At 44.1% G+C, this 13,917-nt stretch overlaps 1 protein-coding gene across 1 annotated transcript in view; it reads left to right on the top strand.

Annotated features, from left to right (window-relative positions):
• TRAPPC9 (trafficking protein particle complex 9) overlaps positions 1–13,917 on the top strand; it is a 697,716-nt gene that overhangs the window by 278,265 nt on the left and 405,534 nt on the right. The window lies entirely within an intron of this gene.

The following is a 13,917-nucleotide window of genomic DNA, read 5'->3' as shown; positions in this document are numbered from 1 at the left end:
TTTATTAAGTTGTAAAATCGTGTCAAATAAGTTCTTGTTTCCAAGGTGAGGGGAAGAGGTGAGATGAATCCAGAGTAGAGCTTGGCACATAGTAGATGCTCAAGACAATGTTACTTCCATTCTGGGGACAGTCTGCCCACCATCAGACTGCCCGGCAGGGGAGTCTGCGTGGCTCTGGAGCACAGAAGCTGCTCAGCTTGCAGGACTAGAATGGGAAGGTTGTAGTGATTTATCAAATATCGCTTACTTTTGAAGTAACGTACTTTTAAAACAAACATTTAAATTTGTTAAACATATATGTGGTTCTTATTGCTGCTATAAGAGATGCTATAAACTCAGTGGCTTAAAACAACACAAATTTGTTACCTTGCAGTTCTGGAGACCAGAGGTCTTAGTGGGTGACTCACTCCCAGGGCTCTTGGGGAGAATCTGTCTCCCCGCCCTCCTGGCTTCTGCAGGCTGCCTGCATCTCTTGGCTTGTGGCCCCTTCCTCTGTCTCCAGAGCTTGCAGTGTTGCACATTCAGTTTCCTCCGACATTCCTGCTTCCTTCTTTCCCTAATAAGGACCCTTGTGATTACACTGAGAGCCTACTAGGATAAGCCAGGATAATCCCCTCATCTCAGAATCTTCATCGTAACCACATCTGCAGTCTCTTCTGTATGTAAGGTCACGTTTTCACAGGTTTTTGGGATTGGGATGTGGATGTACTGGGGGGGGCTGTTACTTGGTCTACTGTCATATACAAATCTTTTGACTAACAATTCTATGTTGAAGGAAAAAATGGACGAGTACACCAAGATGTGTATATTAGGTTATCTGTTATAGCATTATTTATAATGGCAGGATTATCAGAAGCATCATAAATGTCCAACAACAGGGAATGAAATTATGACATATGACCATTAAAAATAAAGGGCTAGAAAGACTATTAACACAGAAAAATATCTATGGCTTAAGAAATAAAAGGCAAGTTATAAAACAGTGTGAATGATATCCTGTTCTTATAAAAATGCATTTATATATATGCATAGAAAAATGTCTAGGGGAATATACACCAAGATGTTAACAAGGGTTATTTCTGTGTTTTGGGATTATAGGCAATTTTTCTTCTTTTTGCTTTTCACTGTTTCCTAATGTTTTGACAGTGAAAATGCGTTAGTCTTAGAAAAAGAACCCCCTCCTTTTTTTTTTTTTTAAAGAAAGATTACTGAATTTAGTGAAAAAGAAAATGTATGATCGAATACAGAATTGACATCTGAGAGTTTCACTTGTTGAAAATGACTTGGATTTTTGTTTTAATTGTCTTCTTAGCCCCAGATTGAACAAGAGTCCCCTTGCTTTAGCATCTCACAGTGTTACATGGAATCTCATTGTTCTGCTCCGGAATCTTCCCAGACCCCTGTACTCCTTTCGTCATTCATTGATGGTGGATTGGTTCCTCCCTCCCTTTTCCTCCCTCCCCTCCCCCTTGTCACAGAAGGAAGAAAAGGAAGGCTTTTGAATGGAAAAGGAATGCTTTTCCAATTTTTGCTGCAGCACAATGGCTTTATGCTCATTTTATTTGGGCCTGCTTTTTTGAAGCTCTCCCCTTCTTGCATTAAAATTGTTGTCATTCTGTCTGTTTTCACACCTTTTTATTTTAGCATCTTTGCTGCAATGTCTTCATTCTACGGCTCCTCTGACAGCCCTCATATTGTATCAGTGGTGGTACTCTTTTCTTCATGGCTGTAACTTAAAACCAGATGATTTTTCTTCATCTCTCTGAGCCTGAGGCTGCATCTTCTGTTTCTGGAGAGGTCACGGAGGAAGCAGGGCTGGAGCTCTGTTGCTTCAGCAGTTCCGTTCTAATATTACAAAACTCCGAGACTCCCACTGCAGAGACAGGCTATTGCCAGATTTCTTTCAGGAATCACGTGGTCTTTTTCTTGTACGATAGAAGCAGGAAAATAAATGTGTAATTAAAAAAATAATTTGTTAGTATTTCTACTTGCAGTGATAATAACCCAAGTTTCACAGAGTACTTTTGTATCCATTTTTCATTTGAGCCTCACAGGATCCCTGTGTGGGAGGCATTACCATTATTTTCACTTTTCAGGGCAGAAACTGAGGCTTTAAGATGTTAACTGATTGCACTGAAGTTACATAACTAGTGAATGTCCAGGTTGCATTGAATGCTGCAGTCGCCTCGCTCCCAGGTTTGTGCTGCCAGATGTCTGTGTGTTTATCATTTTCGTCAGGGTACATAGGCCACACGAAGCAGGTGGTGGCGGGAGGTGTTGAGTATGCGAATGGGACCCTGGCACTGTGGTGGTTCTCTTCTGATTCACCCAGCAAGCCTGTCTGCATTGAATGTTACCCTTTCATTTAGCTGCGGCTCAGAGAGTCAAGAAGACTGTCCTCAGTTACACAGCTAACGTGACTGGCAGGAGCTCGGGTCCCCCGATTCCAAACCCTACCACTCCCTCCCCTCCATGTGTTCCTTGGGGGCCATAAGCAAGCGTATTGACTGTTATGGTTACCCAAGCGAGGTATGCCCTTGAACGTCAGTAGTGGCTCTCAGATAAGTTATTTTAAAGGTTTGCCAGTGTCTTTGAAAAAAGAGAGATGATATCTTTGTTGTTGTTAGAACACAGCCCCTTTCCTATGACGCATTGCCAATCCATTTGGTAACTGTTGGAAAAATTAAATGATATGTTCAATTGGTTTAGCTGTCCTGCCTTTTTGGACATTGATTGACAGCCAGGGGGTCCCATATCAGTAGACCCAAAGAAATTTATCTTTTTGGCTGAAGGGCTACGTGTTAAAACAAACGAGATTGTCATTTTAATTTATTAAAGTGATTTCTTAGAGCCCGAGGGTTGGAGGCAGGCTGCGTGATCGCCTGTGTGATCATCCATGAGCTCCCCTCTGTGGCAACACGGGTCTTCTCTGTATCTCTTTCTCTGGTTCCCGGCTTCCATGTAACAGGTGTTCAGCAAACACTCTTGAACATCAGGAATCTAGTTGAAGCTGTAGCAAAGGCAGGGCTGTGTGGTGGCGGTAGTCGCCTGCTTGGTAACAGGTGCCAGTGGTGGGAGCACAGGCTCTTTCCCGTAGCTGCCACCCGCAGCTTCCCCTTATGGGTCCTGGTCCCTGCCTTTGGAGCCTCACCAAGTTGGCATTAGCAGCTCCTAATCCTGAGGGGAGGGCGTCTGGAGTCCATCTCTCCTAAACCTCTCTTTGAGCCAAATGGCCCCGATGGAGAAACCCATTGTGATCTCCTCACCCCTTTTATGGTATTTACCAATGAAACTGTTGGTGGTTTTCACTTGTAGCCCCCAGAATCCACCCATCCCTTGAATATGCCTTCCAGTCATGAGATATTTATTGAGCCTTGGGTGAGTGCCAGGGATTGCCATGAAGAAGCCTGTCCAGGTGAAACTCACAGTCTGGTAGGAGAAGATACATCAACAGAGGATTCTAACAGGATGCCCTGCATGCTATGCCAGGATACTGACAAGGCACAGTGGAGCCCGCAGGGGGGAACTGGCCATTCCTACTCAAGAGTTACAATGATAAAGATTTTGCTTCACAAATACTTTACTGAGTGCCTTCTCTGTGCTAGCCATGTGCTGGACAATAGGGACATGATGACATGGTGCCTTCTTCCATGGGTTTAGAGTCTGTAGACATGGTAATTTAATTCAAATGAGAATATTACTTCAAACTGAGATAAAAGCTGTGAAGAAAAGGGATGTGATTTCATAGGCAGGCCTAGACAAGGGTGTAAGACCAGGTTTTTCTGGGGAGATGAAGTGCAAGCTGAGATCAGAAGGATGAGTAATCGTTAGTGAGTTGAAGGGAGGAGAGGGGGAATGCTCAAAGCAGAGGTGGCAGAGGGCTAGGAGGTGGGAGCAGTGGCGGGGGAAGAATTGAACACACAGTTTGAGAGGTCACAGTGGGGTTGGATATTGATCATCAGAGCAACACCACAGTGGGGTTGGGCATTATTGATCATCAGAGCAACGGGAGCCTTTTCAGGACTGTGCTTGGGGAGGAGCAAGATGATGAGATTTGCACCCCAGCTGCTGGATGGGGAGGCCAGTGTGGAGGTGGAGGGGGTCAGTGAAGAAGCTGTTGTACAAGATGTGGGAAAACACGGTGATAGCTTGGAATAAGGTGGATGTGGAGCCAGAGAGAAATGGGTGGATTTCAGAGACACTTGGGAACAATAAAAGGACATGGAGAGAGGTGATGAAATCAGTAATGGCTCACAGATTTCTGGCCTGGGCGTTGGATGGGGAGTGGAGTCACGGTTGAGCTAGGGCACATGGGAAAGGAAAGGTGTTCTCTTTTTATGGGCAGAGGTGGGGTAGAGGCGATCATGAGTTTAGTCCTAGATCTGGCGAGTTCAGGGTGCCTTTAAAACATCCAAGCAAAGTCGACAGCTGTATAAACAAATCTAGAGCTCAAAGGTGATGTTTGAGCTGACTCTTGAGAAAATGATTGGGTGGTTTCCAGGTAAATAGTAGGGAAGGGTGTTCAAGGCACTCTGAGGCAGAAGGTGTGACGTAAGCAAACGTAGGAGGCTTGAATGAGCTCTGGGTGCCAGTTAGAGCATGGGGTGTGTTAGAAAAGATGCGAATGGAGAGTGGTGCGGTCAGGGCAGATCCTGGAGAATCTTTGATACCCTGTGAAGAAATTTGGACTTGATCCTGAAATGTATCTGCGGCTATTGAAGGATGTTTAGCAATTGAATGTTACAATCAAATCTGTACTTTAGAAAAATCACTATGCCGGTTAAGTGAAGGATTGATTTGATGAGTCATTCATTCATTCATTCATTCATTCATTCATTCATTCATTCAACAATGTCATATGTTACATACTGTATGCAAGGCATTGTGTTAAATGCTGTAAAACAAAGGTCAATAAGGCAGAGAATGCCTTTAACGAATTGATTGTCTATGGGGAAAGACAGAGCCATAAACATAACATTAGAATACAGTATGATAATTGTAATGATACACATGTACACAGAGTGTTGATAGCATAGGAGAAAGGAAGCTTACCTACATTACATTTAGGAAAGTTTTCTAAGATGAAATCATGCAATTTAAAAAGAATTATAGGGGCAAATGAATGGTCATAGCAATTGCATTCCAAACAGAAGGGACAGAAAGAACAAATCATGGAGGGAAGAAGTAGCAGTGTATGTTAGGAAATCTTAATCAATTTGTTGCCAAAAGTCAAGGGGCAAAGCAAAACTGGTGAGGAATGAGGAGGGGCCTGTGCTTGGTCAGTGTCCTGTAGTCTGAGGAAAAAGCTGTGACATCATGAGCTTCGCATTTTAGGAAGATCACATTAGGAGCTGTGGGGAGAATGGATTTGCAGGCAAGAGACTGAGGATATCCTTTCATGATACAAATGAGCAGGAAACAGAACCAAAGCCTCATTAGAAATAAAGGTGAAATTCCTTAAATGGATAAAGGATAACTTTGAAAAACCCTCAGCTAACATCATACTTAATGGTAAAGAAAAAAAGGGTTCCTTCTAAGATTAGGAATAAGACAGGGATGTCCACTCCTGCCACTTAGATTCAACATTGTGCAAAAAGGTCATAATTGTGTTAGAAACTGAAATAAAGAGCATCCAGGTTGGAAAGGAGGAAGTCAAATGACCTCAAAAATAGCAAAATAATTAGGAATAAACCTAACAAAAAGAATTGCAAGACTTGTAAACTGACCACCATAAAAACATCACTGAAAGAAGTTAAACAAGACCTATTTATGTAAAGACATGCCATGCTCATGGATCAGAAGACTTAATATTATTAAGATGGCAACATTACCCAAACTGATGTACAGGTTCAATGCATTCCCTATCAAAATCTCGTTTTTTGGTAGAAATTGACAAGCTAATCCTAAGAGTCACTTTTTTTTTTTTTAAAAGCTTAAGTTCCTGGGAGAATGCCTTCATGCACATAGTTAACTTAATGAATAGTCAACATGTATTAGAACTATACTGTCTGAGGTTTTTTCCTTATCCTTTTATATGGGTTAACTACTCTTTTTTTTTTGGAGATGGAGTCTGGCTCTGTCGCCCAGGCTGGAGTGCAGTGGTGCCATCTCGGCTCACTGCAAGTTCCACCTCCCAGGTTTACGCCATTCTCCTGCCTCAGCCTCCTGAGTAGCTGGGACTACAGGTACCCGCCATCACGCGTGGCTAATTTTTCTATTTTTAGTAGAGACGGGGTTTCACCATGTTAGCCAGGATGGTCTGGATCTCCTGGCCTCATGATCTGCCCGCCTCGGCTTCCCAAAGTGCTGGATTACAAGCATGAGCCACCGCACCCGGCTGTGTTAACTACTCTTTGTAAAAGGGACCCTATCAAGCCACATTAACTAGGCGAGGAAATGGGAAATAACCAGCCCAAGGTCATAGAGCTGGGAAGCAAGGAGAGCAGAATTCCAGCCATTCCGGCTCCCCAGTGCATGGTCTTAGCCTCCATGGAATATGGCTCTTTGCCCAGGGCAAAAGTGAATGCCAGAGCAGTGTGGGGCGTATCGAGGCTGAGGTGCTAAGCAGGCAGTTGGCGTCACATCTGGAAGTAGGAGAGAGAACTAGGCTTGTGGTAAAGATTTGAGTGTCACTGGCGTGAAGACAGATGTTGCCATCATTGTGGGGTGGAGATCCCTGGACTGTCTGGTGAGGAGAGCCGCTAGCTGATGGCAGGCCTTCTGGGTCACAGGAGCTGAAAGAGTATTACGGGTTAAATGACATTCCCACCACATTCCTGTGTTGAACTCTTAACCCTCAACATCTCAGAATGTGATCTTATATGGAGAGTCTTTACAGAAGTCATCTAGGTAAAATGAGGTTACCAGGGTGGGCCTCAGTCCAATATACCTGGTGTCCTCATAAAAAGGGGACATTTGGAGGCAGGCACACTTACAGGGAGGGCACGTGGGAGCATGAAGATGCCGTTGGCAAGCCAAGGAGGGAGGCCTCCGAGGAGCCGATCCTGCCGATGTCTTGATCTCAGCCTTCTGGCGCCCAAAGTTACAAGGCAAGGAATCTGTGTTGCTTCTGCTGCTGGGTTTGCAGCCTTTATCACAGCAGCCCTCCCAGTCTAATACAGAGCGGGAGGAAGGACATCCCATAGGGAAGCTCAGCAGGGTCAGAGTCACCAGGGGACAGAACCCCAGGCCTGCTGTGAGTCTGAGCCCAGAGGCCTGAGATTACAGCTGCTGCATGGGAGCAGCTTTGATGTGGATGCCACCTGAGGAGGCTGTGCCCCCCACCAGCGCTGAGTGGTGCTCCTGCCCCCCCTTGAGGAGAAGTGGGGGTGTCAGATACCTTCCCTGTTCTTTATCCCCTCCCCTGCTGTCAATCTCCACTTCCCCATTTCTGTTCCGGTGCAGCTGATTTTTTTGAACCTAAATGTGGGAGCTAGACGAGTCTCTGTTAGCTAAATGTCATCTTGCTGGTTTTGGTTCTGTGTATCAGCCAGTAGAAGTCGCTTATAATTTCAGCTCTGCTGTCTTTCAGGATAGTGTTCCCTACAGACCTGTGGTGTCCACAGCATTGAAACAAACATACTTCTTTTGTCCTTATTTGAAGTCGCTGATGAAAAACAAACAAAAACAAGCTGCAAGACACGGTGACAGAAGGGTGGCCGAGCCTGGAGGTGGCGTTGGAGGTCTTCCTTCTCTTGCCTCTGGGTCCCAGGACCCTTGAATTTGTGCTCATCTGATTCCTTCCTAGGTTCCTCTTCTCCACAGGCCCCTGGAATGTGGGTGCTGCCCAGGGTCTGGTTGTCACCCACGTGATCTTTACACCTTCCTTTCCCTGCGTGATTAATCTCATCTCCTCTCTGGTTCCAGCTTCTGCCTGCTACTATCAATGCCCCTTTGGATGAATCCTTTAGTCTATTTAGTATCCCAACCAACTCTTGGGCTTCAGTTTCCTCATCTACAAAATGAAGATAATACGTACACATGAGGTTGAATGATTAAATGAGATTTTTTTTTTTTTTTTTTTTTTTTTTTTTTGTGACAGTGTTTTGTTCTTGTTGCTCAGGCTGGAGTGCGGTGGCATGATCTCGGCTCACTGCAGCCTCCACGTCCCGGGTTCAGGCGGTTCTTCTGCCTCAGCCTCCCGGGTAGCTGGGATTACAGCTGCCTGCCATCACACCCGGCTAATTTTTTGGTATTTATAGTAGAGACAGGGTTTCGCCATGTTGGCCTGGCTGGTCTCAAGCTCCTGGCCTCAGGTAATTTGCCTGCCTCGGCCTCCCAAAGTGGTGGGATTACAGGCATGAGCCACCGCACCAGGCCTAAATAAGATAATAGAGAACTTGGCCACAGTGCCTGGTACATGCTAAGCCCTTAAGACCTGGTCACGATCATTATAACCACTGCCACTGTCATCATGTGACACAATCTCTCATCGGAGATGCTTCTTCTGCCTCTGTGTCCTTGCTATTGGATGGAGGCTACCAATGTTTGAGCGCTGTTCTGGCTGAGAAGGTCTCCTGGTTCCTCCTCTTACCGAGTCTGGAATCCTATGGGATTTAAATCGTGTTTTATATAACACATACACATACGTACATGCATGCATATATGCATGATATATAGAGAGCCACCTCACGTAGGCTCCACTGGGCTCGCGCTTGTCCTTCATGTGCTGCGTCAAGGCGAGCAGACATTTCGAGGAGATGAGAAGGGGATTAGTAAATATTTGCTGGGCACCGTGGAAGATGACTGACGTGCATTCGAGTCAGACAGCAGCCCCATGTGGTAGAGATTTTATCCCATTTCGCAAATGAGGAATTGAAGCCTAGTCACTAATCGCTGGAGTGCAGTGGCACGATCTCAGCTCACTACAACCTCCACCTCCCGGGCTCAAGTGATTCTCCTGCCTCAGCCTCCTGAGTAGCTGAGACTACAGGCAGGCGCCACCATACCCAGCTAATTTCTGTATTTTTATTAGAGACGGGGTTTCACCGTGTTGGCCCAGCTGATCTCGAACTCCTGAGCTCAAGTGATCCACCCACCTTGGCCTCCCAAAGTGCTGGGATTACAGGTGTGAGCCACTACGCCTGGCCCTAGGGAGTAATATTCTCGTTCCTTTTTGAGAGCTCAAGGATCCTGCATTTGTTTTTGAACTTCCTGGTCCATTGGGAGTGGCTCTTCTAGGCCCATGCTGGCCATGCTGCTGATGGGACCCATCGGTCCTTGTCTGCAGGTAGACCAGAGTGATGGAACAAGAGCAGAGGGTGACATCTTAAATGCATGCAGGGGCACTTGGATGCTCGTCCTGCCACCTGGAAAGCGTTTTCATATGTATTAGTGCCACAGGACAAACTGGTTTAGCCCAGCAAAGCACACATTGAAATGTAAAACCCTTGTGCTCTTTTTTGTTTTAGATACGGTGAACCACCCCCAAATGCATTAGCTTCTTCAGGAAGCATGATCGATAGAACATGGCTATAAATAATGGCTGTAAATTAACAATTTGCAATCCCAATAAAGTATGAACAGATTGCAACAACAAATAGAAAAACTGAATACAAGAATGAGAATAACTCTATCCAAGTTGTTCATTCTATCATTCTTCTTGTGTTGGAAACTATGAGCTTACCAGTCCCCAAAGTGTTTTTTATGCCTTCTGTTTTAAGGTGGTATATGAGTCTCTAAATGAATTGCTTGGCATTTTCTCTCATCTGGAGCAAGGTAGCTGGAAGGCATACTGGAAAGGAAAGCTTTTTGGGGGTGACCGCATAGGGTCAGGGTGAGTGGGGACATGAAGCTTTCACTGAGATGTGTTGGGACCGTGGGATGTTGGCATGTGGACAGAGGGGTTCTTGGTGCCCTGAGCTTCGATGTGGACTATTTATGGCCTTGCGGCACATTAAAATGACTCTGGACAGTGAGGATGAGGTGATAAATGGACAGCTCTGAAGTTTGTTTGCAGATAGTGAGTCCATGAAGGACACTGGGAATTTTCTTTGCTCTGACAATGGAAAACTTGGCATGAAAAAGAGTTTAGTGTAACCAAGCTGAGTCTAGAATGTGGGTGTGAAAGTCAAGTGAAATGTGGTTTACTCCCGTGAATGAATGATGAATGGAAGTTAGCTCTGAAAATGTGGAATAATGACCAAGAGCATCATTTTTTATTAAAATGATCTGGGTTTTTACATACAAAATGTACAGGATATATCTGACTCCCTCCGGCTGTCTGAGGGCTGTCCCTCCTCCCTGCGCACTCTCCTAGCCCTGGACCTCACATCCTGCTTGGTGGGGGCTGCCTGTGTGCGTGACAAGGGAGCACGGAGCACGGGCTCCAGGAGGCTGGATGTGTCTGCTTGACTGCTGTGCCCCCGGGGCCGGGGCCAGCACCTGGCACACAGTGGGATCTCAGGAAGTGTTTCTTGAGCAGGAGAGTAAGTGCATGGCTGCCTTCCCCCACCACCGAGTTCCAGTGAGAAGCCCGGCACTTCCGGGTGCCTGGCACGAGGAGGCAACGCCTTAGACCCACTGGGTCTGGGCGCAGGCTCCATGTGCTTGTCCTGAGCTGATGCTGTGTCGCTTTGCTGAGGTCTCTTTTCGGCTTCAATGTCATCTGTAAATTAACTCTCTGCGGCTTATTTTGAGAATCAAGTAAAATAATCCATATGAAAATGCTTTTAAAACCATGAAGTGTTATTAATTAAACACTCGTTAAGCTGTGTCTGTCTGTCTACCACTGTCTATCACTGTAATTATGCTCCTTTAAGCCGGAGGGATGTTCACTTAAACGTAACTCTAATCATGTTGCTAAGTTCTTATTTAGGCTTTGATTTCTTATCTTCTTGCCCGGAAGTTATCCATGTATAATAAATATTATGACTACTTATGAGAAAGGCATTGAAACAGGACTTCTTGTCTGACCAGCTCACCTTTCCAGGGCCGGCCACTGCACCTCAGTCTTCATGCCGGGAACAAGGCCTCACCTGCAGAATTGAGACGTTTGTGAATTGCGAAGTTCTGCCTGTGTGCTAGGAGCGTTTGTGCTACCCTCACTACACAAAGGAATTCATTTCAGTCTATGTTAGAGATTTGTGGCATTAGGACTGACCCAGAGGAGAGATCCAGACATCAAAAGAGGTTCTTGCCAGTGGCAGCACTTATGCCTTCCTGGGTTTTCTGCATTGGTTCACACTAAAGTGTGCGTTCTAAGAAGGCAGAAATAGTCTAAGAAAACCAGGAAAAGGCAGGAACAACAAAGTGGGTATTTAGCTGTTTAATATTGTAGGGTAGAGTAAAATATGGAACTGGAAAATGAGAGGAGGCAATAATGTAGAAAGAAAACAAGATACTGCTACTTTTAGTGGCAAAAACTGCAATTCCTTTGCACCAAGTCAACAGTTTGAATAGAAATGTTGATAGAAGGAAATAAGTCTTTATTGAGCATCTTTGTAACGGGTACTTTCACATACTTTTTCACATTTAGTTATTAAAATCATATTGGAAAATAAGTGCTCTTTTCCTCGCCTTTTTTTTTTTTTTTTTAGTTAGAAAACTGAGGCTCATAGATACTAAGTAACTTGCTCAAGGTTATAGAGTTGATAAAATGACAGAGCAAGTGGTTTCAGAGCCTGGCCTGTGGGATGCTGTAAGAAGCTTATGAGTTACATTCATTATGAAATATTAGAGGCATAGGAAGATGAGAGAGGCAGGCAAGAGCCATCTCCTTAAGATGGAGGTCACATTTTTAAAGGAAATTTTAAAATTTAAATTAATTGCAAAATGTCATACTTAAGAAAAGTCTTTTAAAGTAGATGTAGTTTCCAAGGTCATGCAGTTTTTTTTTTTTTTTTTTTTTTAAATGGAGATACATAAACTGGCTGAAATAGAAGTCGAATTAGAAACAATGTGTATATGCACACAGTCACATTCTTATACCGCCTTCCCCACACCCAGCACACATGGTTCCCACTGACAAATACTCCCCAAGGTTGAGTGTAGGATTCAGTTCCTGGCCACATGCAACTTGGAAGCTATTCTGAGTGGGCAGATAGGTGTCTGCTGTAGGCACTGGCATCCATGCTGGGGTGGCCCCCACAGCTGCCTCCTGCATGTGCAGTAGCACGTAATGCATTTCTGAACCAGGCAGAGAAGATATTTAGAAAGTCCATCAGATAGAAGAATTGAGTAGCTGGTCAATAATTTATTAGATATATAACATTTCCAAACTCTTTGTCCTTGAAAAAAGTTGGTTTTGAAAATTTGACTAGTTTATTGAACATATATCAGTTAATTGGATTGAATCACTATGATATTCCAGGTATTTTACTAGGACCTTTAATACCCACTGTCCCATGTGAGGTGATAAGTACTGAGTTTAGGTGAAAGTCTGGAAACAGGAGAGATGATGAGGATGGAATGATTGAAAGGGAATTGGCCCGGAATTCTAACCAAGATAGCTCAGTAGTCAGGCTTTGATTTGTCCTTGCCAGCAAAAAGACTTAGGCAATAACAGAAAACATGTAAAGGGAGAAAATAAAAAATATCTCTGAGTTAAAAAGTAAGATAAACATTTCATGAAATGGAAATAAAATCTAATATGAAACAGTTAGCTGGGTTCTTAGTCCAAAAAGTTCACCAGTGGCTAGGATTTTAGCATATTAAAAAAAAAATCCAACTAAGTGAAATATTAGCAAATCAAAATCTGCCAGGTATAAAATAAATACTATGTCAGAAACAAGTAGAGTTTATCTCAGAGATGCAAAGATGGTTCTACAGCAGAACATTTCCTGATGTTACGTATATACTAGCAGATTAATTGAGGAAAAAATAATTTAAATTGTTACAGAGTAATTCAGTAAAGTTCACCATTTATTTATAATAACAGCTCTTTTTAAATAGACTGCAAGAGAGCATTATCGGCTTAATAAAGCACATCTGTCAGAAATATCTAGGAAACATACTTAATGTTGAAACTCTAGCCACATTACCTTTAAAGTCATAAACAAGACAAGGACGTCTGCCATCACTGCCCCTGCTTGGAATTTCTCAGTTCTAGCTACTGCAATAGGGAAAAAAAGGTATATGAATTAGAATGGAAGAAACAAAACTGTCCTTATTTGTAGAAGAGAAGATTGTCTGTATGGAAAATTCAAGACAATCTATGGATAAACTGTTAGAATTAGAGAAAGAGGCTGGGCACGGTGGCTCATGCCTGTAATCCCAGCACTTTGGGAGGCTGAGGCGGGTGGATCACCTGAGGTCAGGAGTTTGAGACCAGCCTGGCCAACATGGTGAAACCCTGTCTCTACTAAAATATAAAAATTAGCTGGGTGTGACAGCACGTGCCTGTAATCCCAGCTACTTGGGAGGCCTCTGAGACAGGAGAATCGCGTGAACCCGAGAGGCGGAGGTTGCAGTGAGCAGAGATTACTCCACTGTATTCCTGCCCGGGAGACAGAGTGAGACTCCATCTCAGGGAAAACAAAGAAAAAAGCAAAAAAAGCAGAGAGAGAAAAAGTTCAACAGGTTTCCTCTATTCAACATAAAAAATTAATAACATTCATCTAGATCCATAAAAACCAGTTAGAAAATACAGTTAAAGCTGGGCACGGTGGCTCACGCCTGTAATCCCAGCACTTTGGGAGGCCTAGGTGGGCAGATCACCTGAGGTCAGGAGTTTGAGAACAGCCTGACCAACATGGTGAAACCCCGTCCCTACTAAAAATACAAGTTAGCCGGGTGTGGTGGTGCATGCCTGTAATCCCAGCTACTCAGGAGGCTGAGGCAGGAGAATCGCTTGAACCTGGGAGACAGAGGTTGCAGTAAGCTGAGATTGTACTGCTGCATTCCAGCCTGGGCAAAAGAGTGAGACTCTATCTAAATAAATAAATAAATAAATAAATAAATAAATAAATAAATAAATAA

This window comes from Piliocolobus tephrosceles, chromosome 7, assembly GCF_002776525.5.
Source record: "Piliocolobus tephrosceles isolate RC106 chromosome 7, ASM277652v3, whole genome shotgun sequence".
In the NCBI taxonomy this organism is placed as follows: domain Eukaryota; kingdom Metazoa; phylum Chordata; class Mammalia; order Primates; family Cercopithecidae; genus Piliocolobus; species Piliocolobus tephrosceles.
This window is presented reverse-complemented; position numbering and strand designations above follow the sequence as displayed.